Source organism: Zingiber officinale, chromosome 6B (assembly GCF_018446385.1).
Source record: "Zingiber officinale cultivar Zhangliang chromosome 6B, Zo_v1.1, whole genome shotgun sequence".
NCBI classification, from domain to species: Eukaryota; Viridiplantae; Streptophyta; class Magnoliopsida; order Zingiberales; family Zingiberaceae; genus Zingiber; species Zingiber officinale.
The window spans coordinates 88,311,421-88,330,521 of record NC_055996.1 but is presented as its reverse complement, the minus strand read 5'-3'; the positions used below and the strand labels follow the sequence as shown (position 1 = coordinate 88,330,521).

Here is a 19,101-nt window from a genome sequence, read left to right as displayed (position 1 = left end):
CGGAAGAATGCCTGAGGGAACCCTCCTGTTGAAACATATTCCGGGCGGTCTGCCTGCGCCGCCCGGCCTGCTGAAGCCGAGGTTGTTTGCTGTAGCGCTCGCTCAGCTTGTGCTTTCTCCTTTTGCTGCGCCACTATCTTGGCTGCCCTCGCCTCGACTATAACGTCCAACTCTTCTTGTGAGAGTGCCACGGTATGTAGTCTTCCAGCCTCGTCCTCCGCTCAGGTGGATTCCCACGGCGCCAAATTGATCTGTCCGAACCGAAGTCAAGGGCCTGGGACGTGGCGCGCCTCTGGATCCTCGAGTGCTCGCGAACACCACAAAATCGAGGGGTGTCCGGCGGCGGCCCTCAAGTCAGCGAGGAATAACAAAGAGGTGGCTTGATTCAAACCAGTACCTCTGGTGAAGAAATGGAGACCTTATATAGACCTCTTGAAGGAGCTGGCGCGCCAATCAAAGCAATCACATGCCTGGTATGGGTTTGTCGGAAGGGCATCCATAAGGCCATACCGCCATCAGATCAACCTCTCCATGATGTGAGAGATCCTCTATCGTGCAATCTTGTGTATGGCATAATCATCCTTTGCTGACATCCCGAGCCGAACGAATAGGCCGCTCGGCTAGCCTTTGTATCCTCGCCCTTATCCTGGCCGAATGGACCACCCGCTCGGCCCTCGGTCCCAGCCAGCCCATGGCTGGGTTATCTCTGGCTCCGCTCGGACCTGCCCAACTGCTCGACACGGCCATTACCCGCTTAGTCAGCCCTCCATTCGTCCTCAGGCTGGGACCCTTCAGGAAGTGGGTCCCCCATTCTTACCGCCGGATCACCAGGCAAGAGGTTGTTTCAAATATTTTATCTATAGACAACTATTTGAGATATGGATACATTTACTTGATGTGCCGCAAGTCTAAGTGTTTTGATTAGTTCAAAAAGTACTAGGCTAATGTGGAGAAACGACAAAGTAAAAGACACTATGGTGAGATCGTAGTGGCAAGTACCTCTTGGGAGAATTTAGGAGTCACTTATCAGAAGTAGGGATTCAATCCCAACTAACTGCACCTGGTACACCCCTACAGAATGGTGTAGAAAAAGGAAGGTATAGGACTCTTATGGAAATAAGTAGATTGATGATGAGTTATTTTGAAAATTACCAAATTCATTTTAAGGATATACTCTGGAAACGGAAGTGAACATAGTACCTTCCAAAGTCAGAACTCTCTACTCATATAGAATTGCTAAATAGGCATAAGCCTATTTTGAAGCATATTCGGATTCAGGTAGTCCAGCACATATGCTAAAGAGAGACAATGATAAGTTGGACAGGAATTCACTTGTTTGTAAGTTATCCTAGAGAAATGAAAGTAGGTTTATAGTCTTAAAAATCAGAAGGTTATTATTAGCATCAATGACCGATTTTTAGAAAAGGACTATGTAATAAAACACAAGCCCATAAGTAAATTTATTCTTAAAGAAATTATAAAGGACATGTCTAATCTAGTACCAACTGTACAAGATGAAATATCACAATTGATACACAATTATAGACAGTGCATCATCGTAGTGGGAGGGTTGTCAAACAACCAAAAGGATTCATGTTTTGGGAGAGTTTTTGGACTTGATCCCAAATGAACATGAGTCTGATCCCAGAAATATGATGAAGCACTCCAAGATAAAGATGATCTTCGGACAATGATCGAAATGAATATGTATCAAATCTAGAAGCTTATAGAACCACCAGATGGTGTAAAAGCCATTGGGTGAAAATATGTCTACAATAGGAAAAGATGGATAGACAGGAAGGTGGAAACTTTCAAAGCAAGGCTTGATGAAAAAGGAAACTTTTTCACTGGTAGTCATGCTTAAGTCTATCCGGATTCTTTTATCTATTTAGCAAGTGGATCTCAAGACAGCATTCCTTAATGGAAGTCTTGAAAAAAGCATCCATACAAAGCAACCAGAAGGGTTCATTGCAAAGGGCAAAGAGCATTTCGTGTGCAAGCTCAATCAGTCTATGGACTGAGGCAAAGCTTCAAGGTCTTGGAACATCCGGTTTATCAAAGGAATCCAGACTTATGGATTTATTTAGTAACCGGATAAGTCTTGTGTATACAAAAAGTGTGATGGAAACGTGGTTGTATTTTTTGTACTATACGTAGATAACATTTTTGGTAGTTGGAAACAATATCAAAATGTTGTCAGAAGTAAGGGTATGGTTGTCCAAGCAATTCGATATGAAGGACTTGGGAGAATGAATATATTCTTGGTATCAAAGTAATAAGGGATCGCAAGAAAAGAATATTTTAATTATCCCAAGCTTCATATATCGAAAAAAAAATCCTTGCTCGTTTTAAGCATGCAGAACTCCAAAGAAAGGTTTCTTACCTTTTGGGCTTGGAGTAGCTTTATCTAAAGAGATGTCTTCGAAGACATCAAAGGAGATAGAGGAAATGAAGGCAGATCTTTATGCTTCGGCTATCGGAAGCCTAATGTATGCTATGCACGAGATCATAAATCTGTTTTGCCAAGGGCATAGTTAGCAGATATCAAAGTAACTCTGGACAAGGACATTGGACTGCAGTAAAGCATATATTGAAGTACCTTAGAGGCACATAAGATTATATGCTAGCTTACAAGGCAGTTAATTTGGTCCCTGTGGGTTGCACGGATTTTGATTTCCAATCGGATAGGGACAATAGTAAGTCAACCTCGGGGTTTTGTGTTTACTTTAGGAGGAAAAGTCATAACTATGGAAGAGTGATAAGCATAGGTGTTTTTCTGGACTCCACCATAGAAGCTGAGTATATGGCAAGCCTCTGAGGTAGCCATAAAAGATGAATGACTTAATAACCTCAAGATAGACTTAGATATGATTTCTAGTTTGTCCAAAGATTATTACAATTTATTGTAATAATAATGGTGCAGTAGCAAACTCGAAGAAACCATGAGTCTATAAGGCAAGTAAACACAATAGAGCGCAAGTACTACCCAATACGAGAAATTGTATAACGAGGAGAAGTTGTTGCCGCCTAGATTGCATCAGATGATAACCTAAGGTCCTTAAGGCAAGAGCATTTTGAAAGGCATGGGAATCAGATGTATGGCAGCAGATATGGCAGCTTAGTCTTTTAGTATAAGTGGGAGATTGTTAGAATGTATACTAAAAGCCTAGCTTTAGGTATAAAACATTTATCTAGAAATAAAAATCACATTGGTCAAATGTCTACATTTGTGATAAATATAGTTGTTCAATTAATTTATATTGTAGATAACATGGTGTGTGGTGTCACACACAGAAGATCATGTTATCAGTACCTTATAAATTATAAACAGTAGCTCACGACCATGATGGAAAGGAACAAACCATTGGAAGGTCGTAGTGTAATTAGGTGTTAGTTTATCTTAACTATATAATTACACTAGTACACTAAGAGTGTATTGAGTAGGACCATTAGAGGTCGTTTCTTTTATACTGACTTTATAAAGGAACAAAGACCTCAGTTATTATGGAAGTGTGTGCTCTTAATCCTAATATAATAACAAGCATATATATTTGATATTTATTTCTTTAATTTATCAATGGGTGAGATTTAGTTCGATAAATCAATAAGCCCGATAAGTTGGGAAATGATATCACTTATAGTGTGTGTTGCTGATTATAGAAGGAAACCGTGTCCTAGTAATCTAGGTTGAGAATATCCCCAAGAGGAGCTCATAAGGATTGTCATGTTAAACCCTGCAGGTGGACTTAGTCCGACATGACGATAAGGTTGAGTGGTACTACTCTTGGAGCTAGATATTAATTAAGTGAGTTGTCAGTAACTTACTTAATTAGTGGACATTTGTTATCTTAAACACAGGGAGACTAACACACTCATGATAAGAAGGAGCCCAAAATGTAATTTGGGATTGGTGCGGTAGTTCAATAATAGTTCTCTAGTGGAATGAATTATTATTGATAAAATTAAGTTGTGTGTTCGGGGCGAGCACGGGATGCTTAATTTTATCGGGAGACCAAAATCAATTCCTCCTCTCGGTCCCTATCGTAGCCTCTAGTATATAGAGATTTATACTCACCGCATACCCACCTTCTTACCCATCCAATGGGGCCGGCCAAGCTAGCTTGGAACCCAAGCTAGTGCCGGCCAAGACCAAGTGGATGAGCCATGTAGGTGGCCGGCCAAAGCTTGGGTCCCAAGCTTAGGTGGCCGGCCACTAGAATATTAAAGAGGATTTTTATTAAAATTATTTCTTATGTGGATATCATGATTTTAAAAGAAAGTTTAAAAATTAAAAATTTCCTTTTATAGCTTTCTACAAAAGATTAAGAGAAGAGATTAATCTCTTTCCTTATTTGTAGTTTAAAAGGATGGTTTTAATTTTTGGTAAAAACTTTCCTTATTTGTAAATCGTCTACATGTTTAAAAGAGAGTTTAAAATTTGAAATCTTTCCTTATTTGTTGATTAAAGGAGGATTTTAAATTTTAAGAAAACTTTCCTTTTTAACCATGTTCATGATTTAAAAGAGAGTTTAAAATTAAATGTTCTCTTTTATAAGTTTCTACAAAAGATTAAGAAAAGATTTGATATCTTTCCTTATTTGTAGATTAAAAGAGATTTTAATTTATAGAGATAACTTTCTTTTTATCGACATGTTTAAAAGAAAGATTTTAATTTATTAAATTTCCTTTTTATAAACCAATCATGAAGGGAAAAATTATTAAACAAATTTTTTTATAAATTTCCGGAAGCAAATAAGGAAGTTTAATTTTTGTTTAAAATTTTATTTGCTTGGAGAATTTATGTGGTGGCCGACCATTACAAATTGAAAAGAAAAATTGTTTTTAATTAAATAAATTTTCCTTTTCAATGGCAAAAGAATTAAGGAAGTTTTTATTAAATTTTCCTTATTTGCCAAGACCAAGGATTATAAAAGAGGGGGTAGAGGAGGCTTCAAGGTGAATGACTCTATTCTATTTTTCTCCCTCTTTTCCTTGGTGTGGTGGCCGACCTTTCTCTTTCTCTTCTCTCCTCTTGTTGTGGCCGAAGTCTATCATCTCTTGGAGCTTGGAGGATGTGGCCGGATCAAGGAAGGAGAAGAAGGAGAGAAAGCATGCATCCCTTGGAGCTTGGTTGGTGGAAAATTCTTCATCCTTTGGAAGTTCTTGTGCTTGGCTGAAACTTGAAGGAAGAAGAAAGAAGGTGCCTAGGTGGTTCTCATCTCGGAAGATTGTTGCCCACACAACGTCCGAGGTTAGAAGAGGAATACGGTAGTAGATCAAGAGGTCTTTCTAAATGGTATAACTAGTAATTTTTCTTTCCGCATCATACTAGTTATTTTTGGAAATAATACTAAATACAATAGGCATACGATTCTAGTGTTTCGAATTTGTTTTCGATATAGTGTTCTTTTGTTTTTCTTTTCCTTGTGATTTGATTGTTCTTTTCGGTTGACCTAAAGTTATTTTAGGAAATTAAATATTAGCTTTCCTTAAAAGGTTTTGTCTAGTCGGTGGTGGTTGCTCCCATATCCAAGAAGGCCATGTGCCTCGCCACGTCAGTACTGGGAACCAATTTTGGAAATTAATATTTAATGGAATTAATAACTTAGGTGATTTAGATCAAACGTGTTAAGTTCCGCAGGAGATCCAAGTCAAAACCTAAAAGAACAAATAGATTAAGTTTTGGATCAAACGTGTTAAGTTCCGCAGGCGATCCAAAATTTAATTTAAAAGAACACATGGTAGCTAGGAAAAGGTTCAGACCTTTGTACAAAATTTTTGTACAGTGGAACCTCTAGGTTTTCCGAGTAGCAAAATTTTAGTCTGACATGACAATAAGGTTGAGTGGTACTACTCTTGGACTGAGATATTAATTAAAATGAGTTGTCAGTAACTCAATTAATTAGTGAACATCCGACATTTTAAACACAGGGAGACTAACACACTCATAATAAGAAGGAGCCTAAAATGTAATTTGGGATTAGTGCGGTAGTTCAATAATAATTCTTTAGTGGTATGAATTATTATTGATGAAATTAAGTTGGGTGTTCGGGGCGAACACGGGAAGCTTAATTTCATCGGGAGATCAAAACCAATTCTTCCTCTCGGTCCCTATCGTAGCCTCTTGTATATAGAGAATTATACCCACCTTTCTACCCACCTTAAGGTGGCCGGCCAAGCTAGCTTGGAGCCCAAGCTAGGGCCGGCCAAAGCTAATGTTGGAGCCAATTTTAGGTGGTCGGCCAAAGCTTGGGTCCCAAGCTTAGGTGGCCGGCCACTAGAAAATAAAAAGAGATTTTTATTTAAAATTATTTCTTATGTGGATATCATGGTTTTAAAAGAGAGTTTAAAATTTAAATCTTTCCTTTTATAGCTTTCTACAAAAGATTAAGAAAAGATTTGATATCTTTCCTTATTTGTAGATTGAAAGGAAGATTTTAATTTTGATAAAACTTTCCTTTTTTGTAACCATGTTCATGATTTAAAAGAGAGTTTTAAAATTAAATATTTCCTTTTATAAGTTTCTACAAAAGATTAAGAGAAGATTTGATATCTTTCCTTATTTGTAGATTGAAAGGAGATTTTAATTTTAGTGGAAAACTTTTATTTTTTTTGAAATCATCCACATGTTTAAAAGAAAGATTTTAATTTATAAAATTTCCTTTTATAACCCACTATGAATGGAAAAATTATTAGAGAAATTTTTTAATGAATTTCCGGAAACAAATTAGGAAGTTTAAATTCTTGTGTGAATTAAACTTTCCTTGATTGGAGCTAATAGGTGGCCGGCCATGTTGTTTAAGAAAAGAAAATTGATTTTTAAATTAATTAAATTTTCCTTTTCATGGCAAAAGAATTAAGAAAGTTTTTATTTAAATTTCCTTATTTTCCAAGGCCAAAGATTATAAAAGAGAGGGTAGAGGTGCCTTCATGGGTAACAACTCTATTCTATTTCTTCCTCTCTTTTCTTCCTTGATTGTGGCCGGCGCTAGAGGTTCTCCCTCTCCTCTTCTCTTCTTCTTTAGTGGTCGGTTTCATCCTTCTCTTGGAGCTTTAGATGGTGGCCGGTTCTAGCTAGGAGAAGAAGGAAAGAAAGGAGGCTTTGTTTCTTGCATCCCTTGGAGCTTGGTGGTGGTGGCCGGAATTCTACATCCTTAGAGGATTCTTGGTTTGGCCGAAACTTGTAAGGAGGAAGGAGAAGGGCTTGGGTGATTCTCATCTTGGTAGATCGTTGCCCACACAACGTCCGGGATAAGAAGAGGAATACGGTAGAAGATCAAGAGGTCGTTGCATACAAAGGAAGGTATAACTAGTAATTATTTTCCGCATCATACTAGTTTTTCTTTTGTATGAATTTCAAACACAAGAGGCATTAGATTCTAGATTTTCGGATTAGATATTCGAAGTTGTATTTCTTTTCTTTTATTTTTCAAATTTGTGATTCAATTGTTCTTTTTGGTTAAACCTAGAGTTATATAAGGAAATTAAATATTAGCTTTCCTTAAAAGGCTTTGTCTAGGCAGTGGTGGATGCTCCCATACCCAAGAAGGCCATGTGTCTCGCCATACAGTCCTATAAGCTAATTTTGGAAATTAATATTTAATTGAATTTATAACATACACTACAACAAAAATGGTTTTTCGCAGCGTGCAAATTCACTTTTCGCAGCGTGCATTGCGCGCTGCACAGTTAAAAGCTGTTGAAAGTCATAAATTATCCGCGGTGTGCGTTTGCGCGCTGCGGATAGTATTTTCTGTAGCGCGTAAAGCACATCGTGGATAGTATTTTCCGCAGCACGCAAAGCATGCCGCGGATAATAGTATTTTCCGTAGCATGCAAAGCACGCCGCGGATAATAGTATCCACGGCGTGCTTTGCGCGCTACAGAAAATACTATCCGCAGCGCACAAACGTATGCTGTTGATGGTCTTAACTATATTAAAAAAAAAATTGACGAAAATAATAAATTAAAAATTTACAACAAATTTAGTGCAAATCAAATCCATACAAAATTAATAAAAGTCATAGTTTTTCATTATACCACAAAAACTCAAAACATCTAAAACAATATATGAAATATCTAACAAACTAGCAATTACATAACAACAATTCAACTTACAATCCAAACAAATTAGTATAATATATATCAATCACACAATACTATAAATATAGATAACCATGCGACCGTACTTTCTATTGCATCATCGAGAAACTGCATTTCATCATTTGGTCGAATTAGGTCCACCTGAAATTGAACACATGTACCAACTCACAAGTAAAAAATAGCTTGAACACATGTACAAGGAGGTATAGAAAAAACATTTTAGGCTGTATAAATAGATATCTTAAGTATAAATTCTTATGAAAAACAAGATCAGTGGAATAAAATACTAAAGAAATCTAAAATGAGTGGGCATGCTTACTATTTTCTCTCCAACAGCTTGAGTACTAGGCTTCCCATTTTTTTTTGTTGTGACCTTCAATCCAAACTTGTGATCTTGTAATTTTTGTATCTACTGGACTTGTCTTTTCCTTAAATATAGAAATATATACAAAATCATTACCGCACAATTCAAAAGATACATATATCATTACTTATTACTTGAATTATACAAAATTAAAAATAATTATCATAATGTGAGTCAAACGAGCATAACCTACCTGAATGGAGAAGCCTCAAATCCTGTTAAGGCACTACCACAACAAATCTACTGATATTTTGAGCTGGAAAATCCAAATTGGATACGCTTCAGCTGTTACCGATAAGAATTAAATCCACATAATTATTTAACAAAGAACATACAAGAAACTAAGATGGGAAAGTGAAACTATTCGACCAGAAGGAACAACTACATAATATCTTTTCGATCTTGTAGCAGCAAATCAAACTCAGAAAAGCAAGTAGCATGGAAGTTCCATCTCAGATATGCTCGTTGAGAAGAACTACCTTAGCACAAATCATGGAGCTTTCTAGATATGTAGCAAGCCAACAGAGACCAAGCCAACACTCAGACACCATAACAATGCAAGACCAAACACTACTGTGCGGAAAAGAATTAGTGCTATCAATTCAACAGTACATTAAAGACATGAATCTAGTGGAATGCTTATATATAACATGTTTGCGGATATAAGTAAATACCTCTTCGTTCAAAACACCATTTGAAGATTATCTAGGTCTGTGTATGCCATCTTAGGGTCCTCTGGCATTTTAGTATCAAATAGAGGAGTAGCCAGCTTGGGAGGGTTCTAAACAAAGGTGAATCACTCATTAAGACGAAAAATCTCCAAAACAATCAAACATGCAAATTGAGATATGGAGATATCGGAATAGAGTAAAGTTGATTTTGGAAAGCAAGTTCTAAATATTATAAATAGTCATACTTTCTCAAATAAGATAACATATCCATTAATGGAGTTAAACTGATTTTGGAAAACAAGTGACAACACATTGTCACTCTACGCTACGATATCACCATTAATGGAGTATCACCATTAATGGAGTTAAACTAAGAAATGAAATAGCAAAACATTAAATGAACCTAACCTAGTAAATGAAAGATGATGCAAATAAGGAAACCTATTCTAACTTAAACTAAGATTGCAATGAAATTAAAGACAACATAAAGTAAGCATTGAATTAAAAATCTAGAGCATTAAAGAAATCTAATCTAACATATTCTAATTGCATTTAATCAAAAATAGAACCTAACAAAATTGAAAGAACAAGACAAAATAAAAATTAAACAAGTTAAAACGCATCAAATTGAACCTAACGACTTAAAGAAACATTCATCGAACACATTTTATGCATGAAACAAAGTAGATAAAGTGTGTACAATCTAAACATGAGGATCTAAGTTTGCTACAAACATTTAATAAGAATTAACAAACATCAACAGTAAACATAAAATAAACTAAGACTTCCAACCACAATTCACACTTCCGCTTCCGATTCCAACTACTACCCTCGTCGTCACATGAAGACCCGGCTCGAAACCCCCAAAGTCGGTGGACAGAAGCTCACTGCCGGTTGTTGCTTGCTTAGACAATGAAGATGATGCGAATCTTCCACCGAGGAACCCCCTCAGATGGAAGTTGACCGGACTGTCATGGAGATCCTACCGTGCTGCCTTCTTCTTGCTGCCAACTGAACCCCAGAAGGTAAGAGTGAAGGAAGAATGTCAGGAGGTGAAGGATCTCACCGGAGAACCCCTCCGGTGAGGTGGAGTTGGTCAGAATCGCCGCGGTCGCCTGCTGCTCCCTGCCGTGTTCGCCTATGCCGTCGCCACTGGAAATCTAGAAGAGGAAGTGGGCTGTGGAGGTCCGGCCGGCGACGAGGAAAGGGAAGATGAAGAAGCCGCCGGCCGGTTGTGAGGAAGGAAGAAGATGCACTGGTGAGGAGAGTTGTCGCGCCCTAGCTGCTGGAAGAAGAAACGCGAGCCGACAGGGTGAGAAGAAGGGCACTGTGCGCGTGTTTGCTTAAGAGGGGAATTTCTCCTCATTTAATCTGGGTCGTCCATCTTTGTAAGGGAGATGATGAAGATCTGGCCGTCTGATTTAGCTGATGGAGAGATGAGTGGTTTGGATCAAGCTGCCTTTATTCTTAGATCCAAGGGTCCATAGCATTTAGATCTAATCAAGGGTAGGATGCTTAGATCAAAATGAAGGAGCAAGATCTCTCTTGATCTACGGTCCACACTGTTCTGCTTGATCTACCCCATTTGACATCCAAATCAAGTCAAATTCAGTCCGGCTTGACCCTAATCCATAGCTCTTTTGATTTCCTACAAAACCATATAAAAATATGAAATTAAATTCTATAATTTGTAGGAAATTTATAATTAAGTTCAAAATGAGTTTCTACTCACAAAATATAATATAAACACCAAATTAAGTATGTGAGAAGATAAAAATTGCAAGAATAAGAGCCAAAATAATGCACCAAAATACTCATTATCAGGCTTCGGCGAAGGGCATCGCGTGAGAGGACTTCGGTGGAGGGCTTCGCGTGAGAGGGCTTCGGCGACGGAGGAGTTTGCGTGAGAGAGAGGTCTCACGTTTAGGTTTTTTTTAACTTAACGTGAAAATAATAATAATTTTTTTATTATTTTTTAAAACTAATCGCAGCATGCTGCATGCCGTTGATAATTTTAAAAAGTATTCACAGCGTACCTATTTTTGCATGTCGTTATTGTTATTAAATATTTATAGTATTAACGACATACTTTTAATGTGCGCCGTTAATATCTGGACATAATTTTTTTCCTTCTTTAAGTTTATACTATTAACAACGCGCAACAATATGCACGTCGTTAATAATACTATTAACGGCGTGCTTTTAATGTGCGCTGTTAATAGCAAGCTGCGAAAAGCTATTTTTGTTGTAGTGATAGGTTGATTTGGATCAATAGTGTTAAGATCCGCTTACGATCCAAGTCTAAACCATTAAGAACAGATAAGTTAAATTTGGAATCAATAATGTTAAGTTCCATTTGCGATTCCTAATTTAACTTCTAAAGAACACAATAGGTTGTTTAGGAAAAGGTTCGACACTTGTATAAAATTTTTGTATAGTGGAACCGGTACGATCCTCCTAGGACCAACCAACAATTGGTATCAGAGCTAGAGTTTGTCTCTGTGTGTTTGGTTTTCAAATTGATTATGCACATGTTATACATAATTTAGGCAGAATAATAGTAGGATGTGCTAACTTTGTGGTTGCAGGCTCCAATTATTATGACATATAGATATTGTGTGTGATTGGACCCTTGGACATGTCAAGGACATTATTTTGTGTGTGCATGATTGAATTTAACTAATATAGCAGGAGCTATATTAGCCCTAGGTTTTTATAATTTTATTTTTCGATCTAGATTACATGTACATTTTTTTGTGGAATATAGGATCGTTATATGTAAAATTCTATATTTATCGCGGATCGTATTCTTGCAAGGCGTGGTGCTATTGGAGGACCAGAGGCGCAGCGGAATAAGAAGCAAGATAGATGCGATGACTGGACCCGATGGCGGTGGCTAAAGATGGCAACAGCTAGGGTTGGAGCATACTGAAGACAGTGATGGAAAAGGCCATAATAGTTGGAAAATTAATTTCCAAATTTATTGCTTTTATTTACTGTGATGTATGTGTGCATGATATGCTAGCATAGGTTAAAATTCCTCACCTTAAATAACTAAGTGGGAGAGAGATTAGTAGATAAATTCCACAGTCTCCATTACTGATTTGTAAGTGATGCAACAAGCTTGCGCGTTGGCTCTGAGTGCCTTCCTCCACATCGGATGAGCTTGTTTGCAGATCACTAGATCAAACTTTCATTTTTGGATGGTTATAGGAAATTAATTAGGAGCGTGTGATCTTCCCCATCGGAATGAGCATAATCTTATTTAATGGACTAAGTATCAAGTAATGGTATACACTTAAGCACATTTAATAGTATCCTCCCCATCGGAGTCACTGCTATTATTTGTGTGACCAAAGGAAAACCAACTATTAATTTGTCATAAAGATAGGTTGACAAGATAATAAAATTAAAACACCCTCTTACAAATGTTGAGATTTTGTATACGTCCACACTATCGTGGCATACAAAAATTCACGGTGTATAAGGTAATTTTATTTGTCAGGTTGACAAGAAAATAAAATTAATGAGAAAAACTCCTCTTACAAATGTTTGGTTTTGTATACGTCCACACTATCGTGGCATACAAAATTCACGGTGCTTGAGATAATTTTATTTGTCATAAAGACTTATTGACAAGATAATTAATGGGTAAAAACCCTCCTCTTACAAATGTTTGAATTTGTATATGTCCACACTATCGTGGCATACATAATTCCCGGTGTTTGAGGTGTTGGTGAATTTAAATAATATTGTTTGAGGAATCAATATTATTTTAAATTCAAAGTTTTGACCAAATATTTGATCAAAGACAGATCAACTATTAATTTTATTCTTCATAAAGTAAGGTTGACGAGATAATAAAATTAATGGATAAAATCTCCTCTTTGATTTTGTATACGTCCACACTATCGTGGCATACAAAATTCACGGGGATTTTAAGGAGTTGGTTTTGATCAAATATTTTTGTGATTCTTAGGATTTAAAATATTTGTCAATCCCCTAGTTGTTATACTATAGAAAAGACTTAGTAGTCCCAATTATAACGATTGAAAATAAGACTTGGACATTAAGGTAGACTGTCCTCTTAGATCTAAGAACAATATAGGTGTATTTTATTCATTAGTTGATACATGTTTAGTGGTATTATCTACCAGTATCTGGTGTGTAGATACGGGAGCCACTGATCATGTCTACAATTTATTGCAGGGGTTCCAGGAAACCCGACAACTATATGAAGGGGAAATCACCGTCTACGTGGGCACTACTGCAAAAGTAGCAGCTGTTGCAGTGGGAGATGTTTATCCTCTGATAGGAATAAAAAGTGGATTTTGAGAAAATTGTCTTTACATACCAAGTTTAGAAAGAACTTGATTTCGGTTTCTAAACTATCAAAGAATATATATTCTGTCTATTTTGATAACAAACTTGTTATCAAGAAAAATAGGGAAGTTATCTATTCTGGTATGTTGGTTGACAATTTATAATCTAATAACTCCCACGATGCAATAAATGGAAATTAATAACACATCTTCTAACTTTAATAAGAGAAAGCAACCTTAGGAAATGAACCAATCATATTTTTGGCATCTAAGGCTAGGTTATATTAACTTGAGTAGGATTCAAAGGATAATAACCAATGAACTCTTGGGTTCATTGGTAGTGGAAATCTTTCCAACCTGCGAGTCTTACTTGGAAGGAAAAATAACCAAGAAGCTTTTAAGTCTAAGGGGTATGGAGCCAAAGATATGTTGAAATTGGTTCATTCTGATTTGTGTAGACCTTTGACTATCCAGGCAAGAGGTTGTTTCGAATATTTCGTTTCTTTTATAGACGACTATTCGAGATAAGGATACATTTACTTGACGCGCCACAAGTCTAAGTGCTTTGATCGGTCCAAAAAGTACTAGGCTGATATGGAGTAACGTCAAACTAAAAATATCAAGACACTACGGTTAGATCATAGTGGCAAGAACCTCTTAGGAGAGTTTAGGAGTCACTTATCAGAAGTCAGGATTCAATCTCAACTAACTACACCTGGTACACCCCAACAGAATGGTGTAGTAGAACGAAGATATATGACTCTTATGAAAATAGTTAGATCAATAATGAGTTATTTAGAATTACCAAAATTCATTTTGAGGATATACACTGGAAACAGAAGTGAACATAGCACCTTCTAAGTCAGAACTCTCTACTCCCAAAGAATTGCAGAATGGGTGTAAGCCTAGTCTGAAGCATATTCGAATTTGGGTGGTCTAGCACATGAGAGACGCTGATAAGTTGGATAGGAGTTCACTTGTTTGTAGGTTATCCTAGAGAAATGAAAGGAGGTTTATAGTCCTAAAAATCAGAAGGTCATTGTTAGCATCAATGCCCGATTTTTAGAAGAGGACTATGTAATAAACCATAAGCCCATAAGTAAATTTGTTCTTAAGGAAATAATAAAGGACACGTCTAATCTAGTACCAACTGTACAAGATGAAATATCACAATAAACTGCAACACGTATCACAGATGATACACAATTGCAGAAAGTTCCTTGTCGTAGTGGGAGGGTTGTTAGGCAACCTGAAATATTCATGTTTTGGAAAAGTCTTTGGACTTGATCCCTAGAGAACATGAATTTAATTCCCGGACATATAACGAAGTGCTCCAAGATAAAGATGCAACATCTTTGAGAAATGAATACAGAATTAGAATATATATGTTCTAATAAATTCTGGGAGCTTGTAGAGCCACCAGATGGTGTAAAAGCCATTGGGTCTACAATAGGAAAAGAGATATAGATGGGAAGGTGGAAACTTTCAAAACAAGGCTTGTTGGAAAAGAAAACTTTCTCACCGGTAGCCATGCTTAAGTCTGTCCGGATTCTTTTATCTATTGTTACTCATATGAACTATAAGATTTGGCAAGTGGATGCCAAGATAACTTTCCTTAATGGAAGTCTTGAAGAAAATATCCATATAAAGCAACCAGAAGTGTCACGCCCCCAAAGGAGACCCTGTCCGAGAAAATTTCGGCAGCATCTCCCCTGTACGGCGGACAATCAAAAATTTTCTACAAGCACTAAATACTCAGCCACATGCGGCTGGAATCATAACAATAATAAAAATCAATCACCACTCAGTTTATATATATATTCAGCCTCTGGCTGACACAACCACGCAGTAATAATACTCTGACTCAAAAACCACCCTACTCAACTACACTCGTAAAGCTCAAAACCGACGAACTCACCTCTTCTGCCATCCAGGCAGGCATGTAGTAGAATAAAAACCAAATCCAAATCCATCAATATAATAAAATTTATATCATGTCCATAAGCAAATAAATCCAGAACATAACGAGTTCAAACAGTCTAGAACAGAAAGAAACCAAAGAAAACCAAACATATCCTGAAGGTCTGCAGGACCAGCACTACGTGCAGTGAGGACTAGCGACTGGAAACTCCCTCCTGATAGCATCAACCTGAAAATATCAACAATGGAGGCGGGGTGAGTCCAACACTCAGCAGGTACAGTTGATATGCAAAGTAAAGAAACAACACCTAGCACTAATCATGCGTACAGTCTCCTGATAAAAAGATAAGAATGCATCTGAAATAAACAGGAGAATACTGTACTAACCAGGTCCTGAGTATAAGGTCAAACAGTCCGAGGGATAAGGAAATCCTGTATGCATAGGTATCCAAACAATATGCAGCATATAAATGCAGCAAACACAAACACAAGCAATAAATGCATCATGCATATGATGCCAATGATGCGTCCTGGTCACCCCTGACGCCAGTCGATCATCTCATACAAAAGTGAGGCCGAGTGGGTAGGGCTGTGACAACCGTGCACTCTGTCGTCACTACTCCTGATGAGTGACCGAGTGGACGGGATGCTGTCGGAGTACACCTATCCTCCTACCCCAAATCATAGATGGGGGAGCGCAATGCTCTCAACTCCCGGTACTCAAAGACGGGGAGGAATCCCTGCCGGATAACATGTTGTGTCACACTACCCATGAGCGGACCAACGGTGCCTAACAGAGTCCCTGCTGCAACACACTCAGCCTGAATCGACCACTAACCCATGAGTGGTGGTGTGTGCAGATCCATGTAACTGGCGATGTGCTCAACAATAATGGAGCGGACTATCGCACAGCATGCAATCATGCAAATGGTGCATGGCACTAACCACAAGAATATCCTGACCTAATCCATATATATATAAAAATGCATCAAAGGTCAACGAATCCAAAACAATCCAAAGGTATACAGAAGGTATAAAACCTAGGTCCTGAACATGGTGAAACATGGTATATCACTACCCCTATAAGCATGTATAAACAGGTAAAATATACCTGAGATGCAAAACCAATCAATCAATCAAGCAGGTAAGATTTGGGTAGTGATTAACCGAAACAGATAAGAAACACAATTAATACAACATGTTAATTTAATTACTAAGCATATCAAATGACATAAGTCAAAAGTACCCGCCTCCGAAAATAGAAAGGTCCAATCTGACTCAAACACGACGTCGAGATACGCGTCTCGCGTCAAAGTCCTGTAATATCAAATAGATAATGTATTTAGCTATATAGCTAAATAAAAAATCTCCAAACCTATTTAATAATCTTATCCATTCTTTAATTCAAAACATATACCTAGGTTAACATTAGTTATTAACCTATCTATCAATCATCGACAAAATGATCAAAACCCAATACCTTACCTCAATTCACAACCATTCTTGTTGCCAATGAAGGGTTGTTTGCTGCTGTAATTCAAGGTAAGCAGCTATTAGAACAGAGTGAGCCAATCCGCTGTGATTCCGGGTCGAAGTGCGATCAAGCAACAACACCCAAACAGAAATCAAACCCCAATTCACAGCTAGACACAATACTTACCTCTAATATCGCCGATCTGTTGTATCAAGGATCTAAAAAAAAAAACCAAAAGATACAGATATAATGATATGATCCACAGTAGCTATAGAACAAGAACAGAACACTAGATCACGATCTAAACCCTCACCTTTCTATCACAATATCGTATCACCAATGCTCTGAGGAGAAAGAAATGCTCAGAGCTAGGGCACAACTAAACCTCGGCCGGCAAGATGGCATTAGGCGCTAGAGTTCGGCTTCTGTGCTAGAGCACGGGTGAGTAGTTGGCGTCGCTGCAGGGAAGAGGGATCGGGAGGCAGAGGCTAGGGCACCAGCGATCGGAGTAAACACCGGGCAGTGAAACCAGGCATAGGGGCAGTCGGCGGTGTGCTCGACTAGGGCAGAGAATGGGTCGCCGGCGTCGGCAGAGGAGAGGAGGAAGAAAAGGGTGTGCGGCGGTGGAGAAGCGGCTGTCGCTGCACTGCTTCGTGCGGGAAGATGGAACTCAGCCGGCGGCAGCGTCGGGTAGAGAAGAAGATGCTCTGGGTGGCTCGGAGCATCGCCGGCGGCTAAGTGGGAAAGAAGGTCGAGGGTTTTTGTGCACTCGGGGAGGAGAAACCGCCCGTGCGGCCGGTTAGGGCACGGTGATCGCGTGTGAGGAAGATGGGGCGCGGCACGGGTTCGGCGAGAGAGAAAAGGAAAAAGAATTTAAAAAGGAAAAATCAACTTTTCCTCACTTAAATGGGGTAGCCTAAATAGGCTTTTCCGGGCCCCGTTTTTATCCCCGTCAACTCGTCCGTACGAGCTCCGAAAAATTCCCGAAAAATGTCCAAAAATTCCGGAAAAATCCCTTATTAATATTCCCTATTTTTCCGATATTTTACAAGAAGGGTTCATTGCAAAGGGCAAAGAGCATCTTGTGTGCAAGCTCAATCAGTCTATGGACTGAAGTAAAGCTTCAAGGTCTTGGAACATCTGGATTAATAAAGTAGTCGAGACCTATGGATTTATTAAATAACCGGATGAGTCTTGTGTATACAAGAAGTGTGATGGAAACATTGTGGTATTTCTTGTACTATACGTAGATAACATTTTTGGTAGTTGGAAACAATATCAAAGTGTTGTCGGAAGTAAGGGTATGGTTGTCCAAACTATTCGATATGAAGGACTTGGGAGAATGCATATATTCTTGGGATCAAAGTAATAAGGGATCGCAAGAAAAGAATATTTTACTTATCCCAAGCTTCATATATCAATGCAATCCTTGCTCGTTTTAGCATGCAAGACTCCAAGCAAGGTTTTCTACCTTTTAGACATGGAGTAAACTTTATCTAAAGAGATGTCTCCGAAGACATCAAAGGAGATAGAAGACATAAAGGCAGTTCTTTATGCTTTGGCTATCAGAAGCCTAATGTATGCTATGCACGAGATAGGATATCTGTTTTGCCGTAGGCATGGTTAGCAGATATCAAAGTAATCCAAGACCAAGATGCTAGACTGTCGTAAAGCATATATTAAAGTACCTTAGAGCGACTAGAGATTATATGCTAGTTTATAAGGCAAATAATTTGATTCCTGTGGGTTATACGGATTTTGACTTCCAAATAGATAAGGACAATAGTAAATTGACCTCGGGATTTTGTGTTTACTTTAGGAGGTGAAGCCATAACTATGGAGGAGTGTTAAGCATAGATGTTTTTCCGAACTCCACCATAGAAGCTGAGTATGTGGCAGCCTCTGAGGCAGCCATAGAAGTTATATGGCTCAGAAACTTCATGATGGACTTGGACATGATTTCTGGTTTGTCCAAAGATTATTACAATTTATTGTAATAATAGTGGTGCAGTAGCAAACTCGAAGAAACTATAAGTCCATAAGGCAAGTAAACATAATAGAGCACAAGTACCACCCAATACGAGACATCGTATAACGAGGAGAAATTGTTGCCGCCTAGATTGCATCAGATGATAACCTGAGAGATCCTTTCACTAAGGCCCTTTAGGCGAAAGCTTTTGATCGGCATGTGGAGGGGATGAGAATCAGATGTATGGCAGCAGAAATGACAACATAGTCTTTTAGTAT

The 19,101-nt window shown here is 38.1% G+C and overlaps 2 long non-coding RNA genes across 7 annotated transcripts; both read right to left on the bottom strand.

The window, feature by feature from the left end:
- Positions 1–8,127: 8,127 nt before the first annotated feature.
- On the bottom strand, positions 8,128–10,434 carry LOC121990400. 6 transcript variants are annotated; one of them, XR_006114589.1, is made up of 6 exons: positions 10,205–10,434; positions 9,142–9,248; positions 8,947–9,040; positions 8,661–8,752; positions 8,423–8,531; positions 8,128–8,244 (listed from the first exon to the last, which is right to left on the bottom strand). It is a non-coding gene; the product is annotated as an uncharacterized LOC121990400 (long non-coding RNA). The 6 variants fall into 6 exon arrangements; XR_006114587.1 differs by having other exon boundaries at positions 8,947–9,037; positions 10,205–10,433; XR_006114586.1 differs by lacking the exon at positions 10,205–10,434 and adding an exon at positions 9,931–10,084 and having other exon boundaries at positions 8,947–9,037.
- Positions 10,435–16,646: 6,212 nt separating this feature from the next.
- Positions 16,647–17,231, bottom strand: LOC121990716. The gene is made up of 4 exons (XR_006114675.1): positions 17,168–17,231; positions 17,041–17,072; positions 16,866–16,910; positions 16,647–16,697 (listed from the first exon to the last, which is right to left on the bottom strand). It is a non-coding gene; the product is annotated as an uncharacterized LOC121990716 (long non-coding RNA).
- Between the last annotated feature and the right edge of the window lie 1,870 nt (positions 17,232–19,101).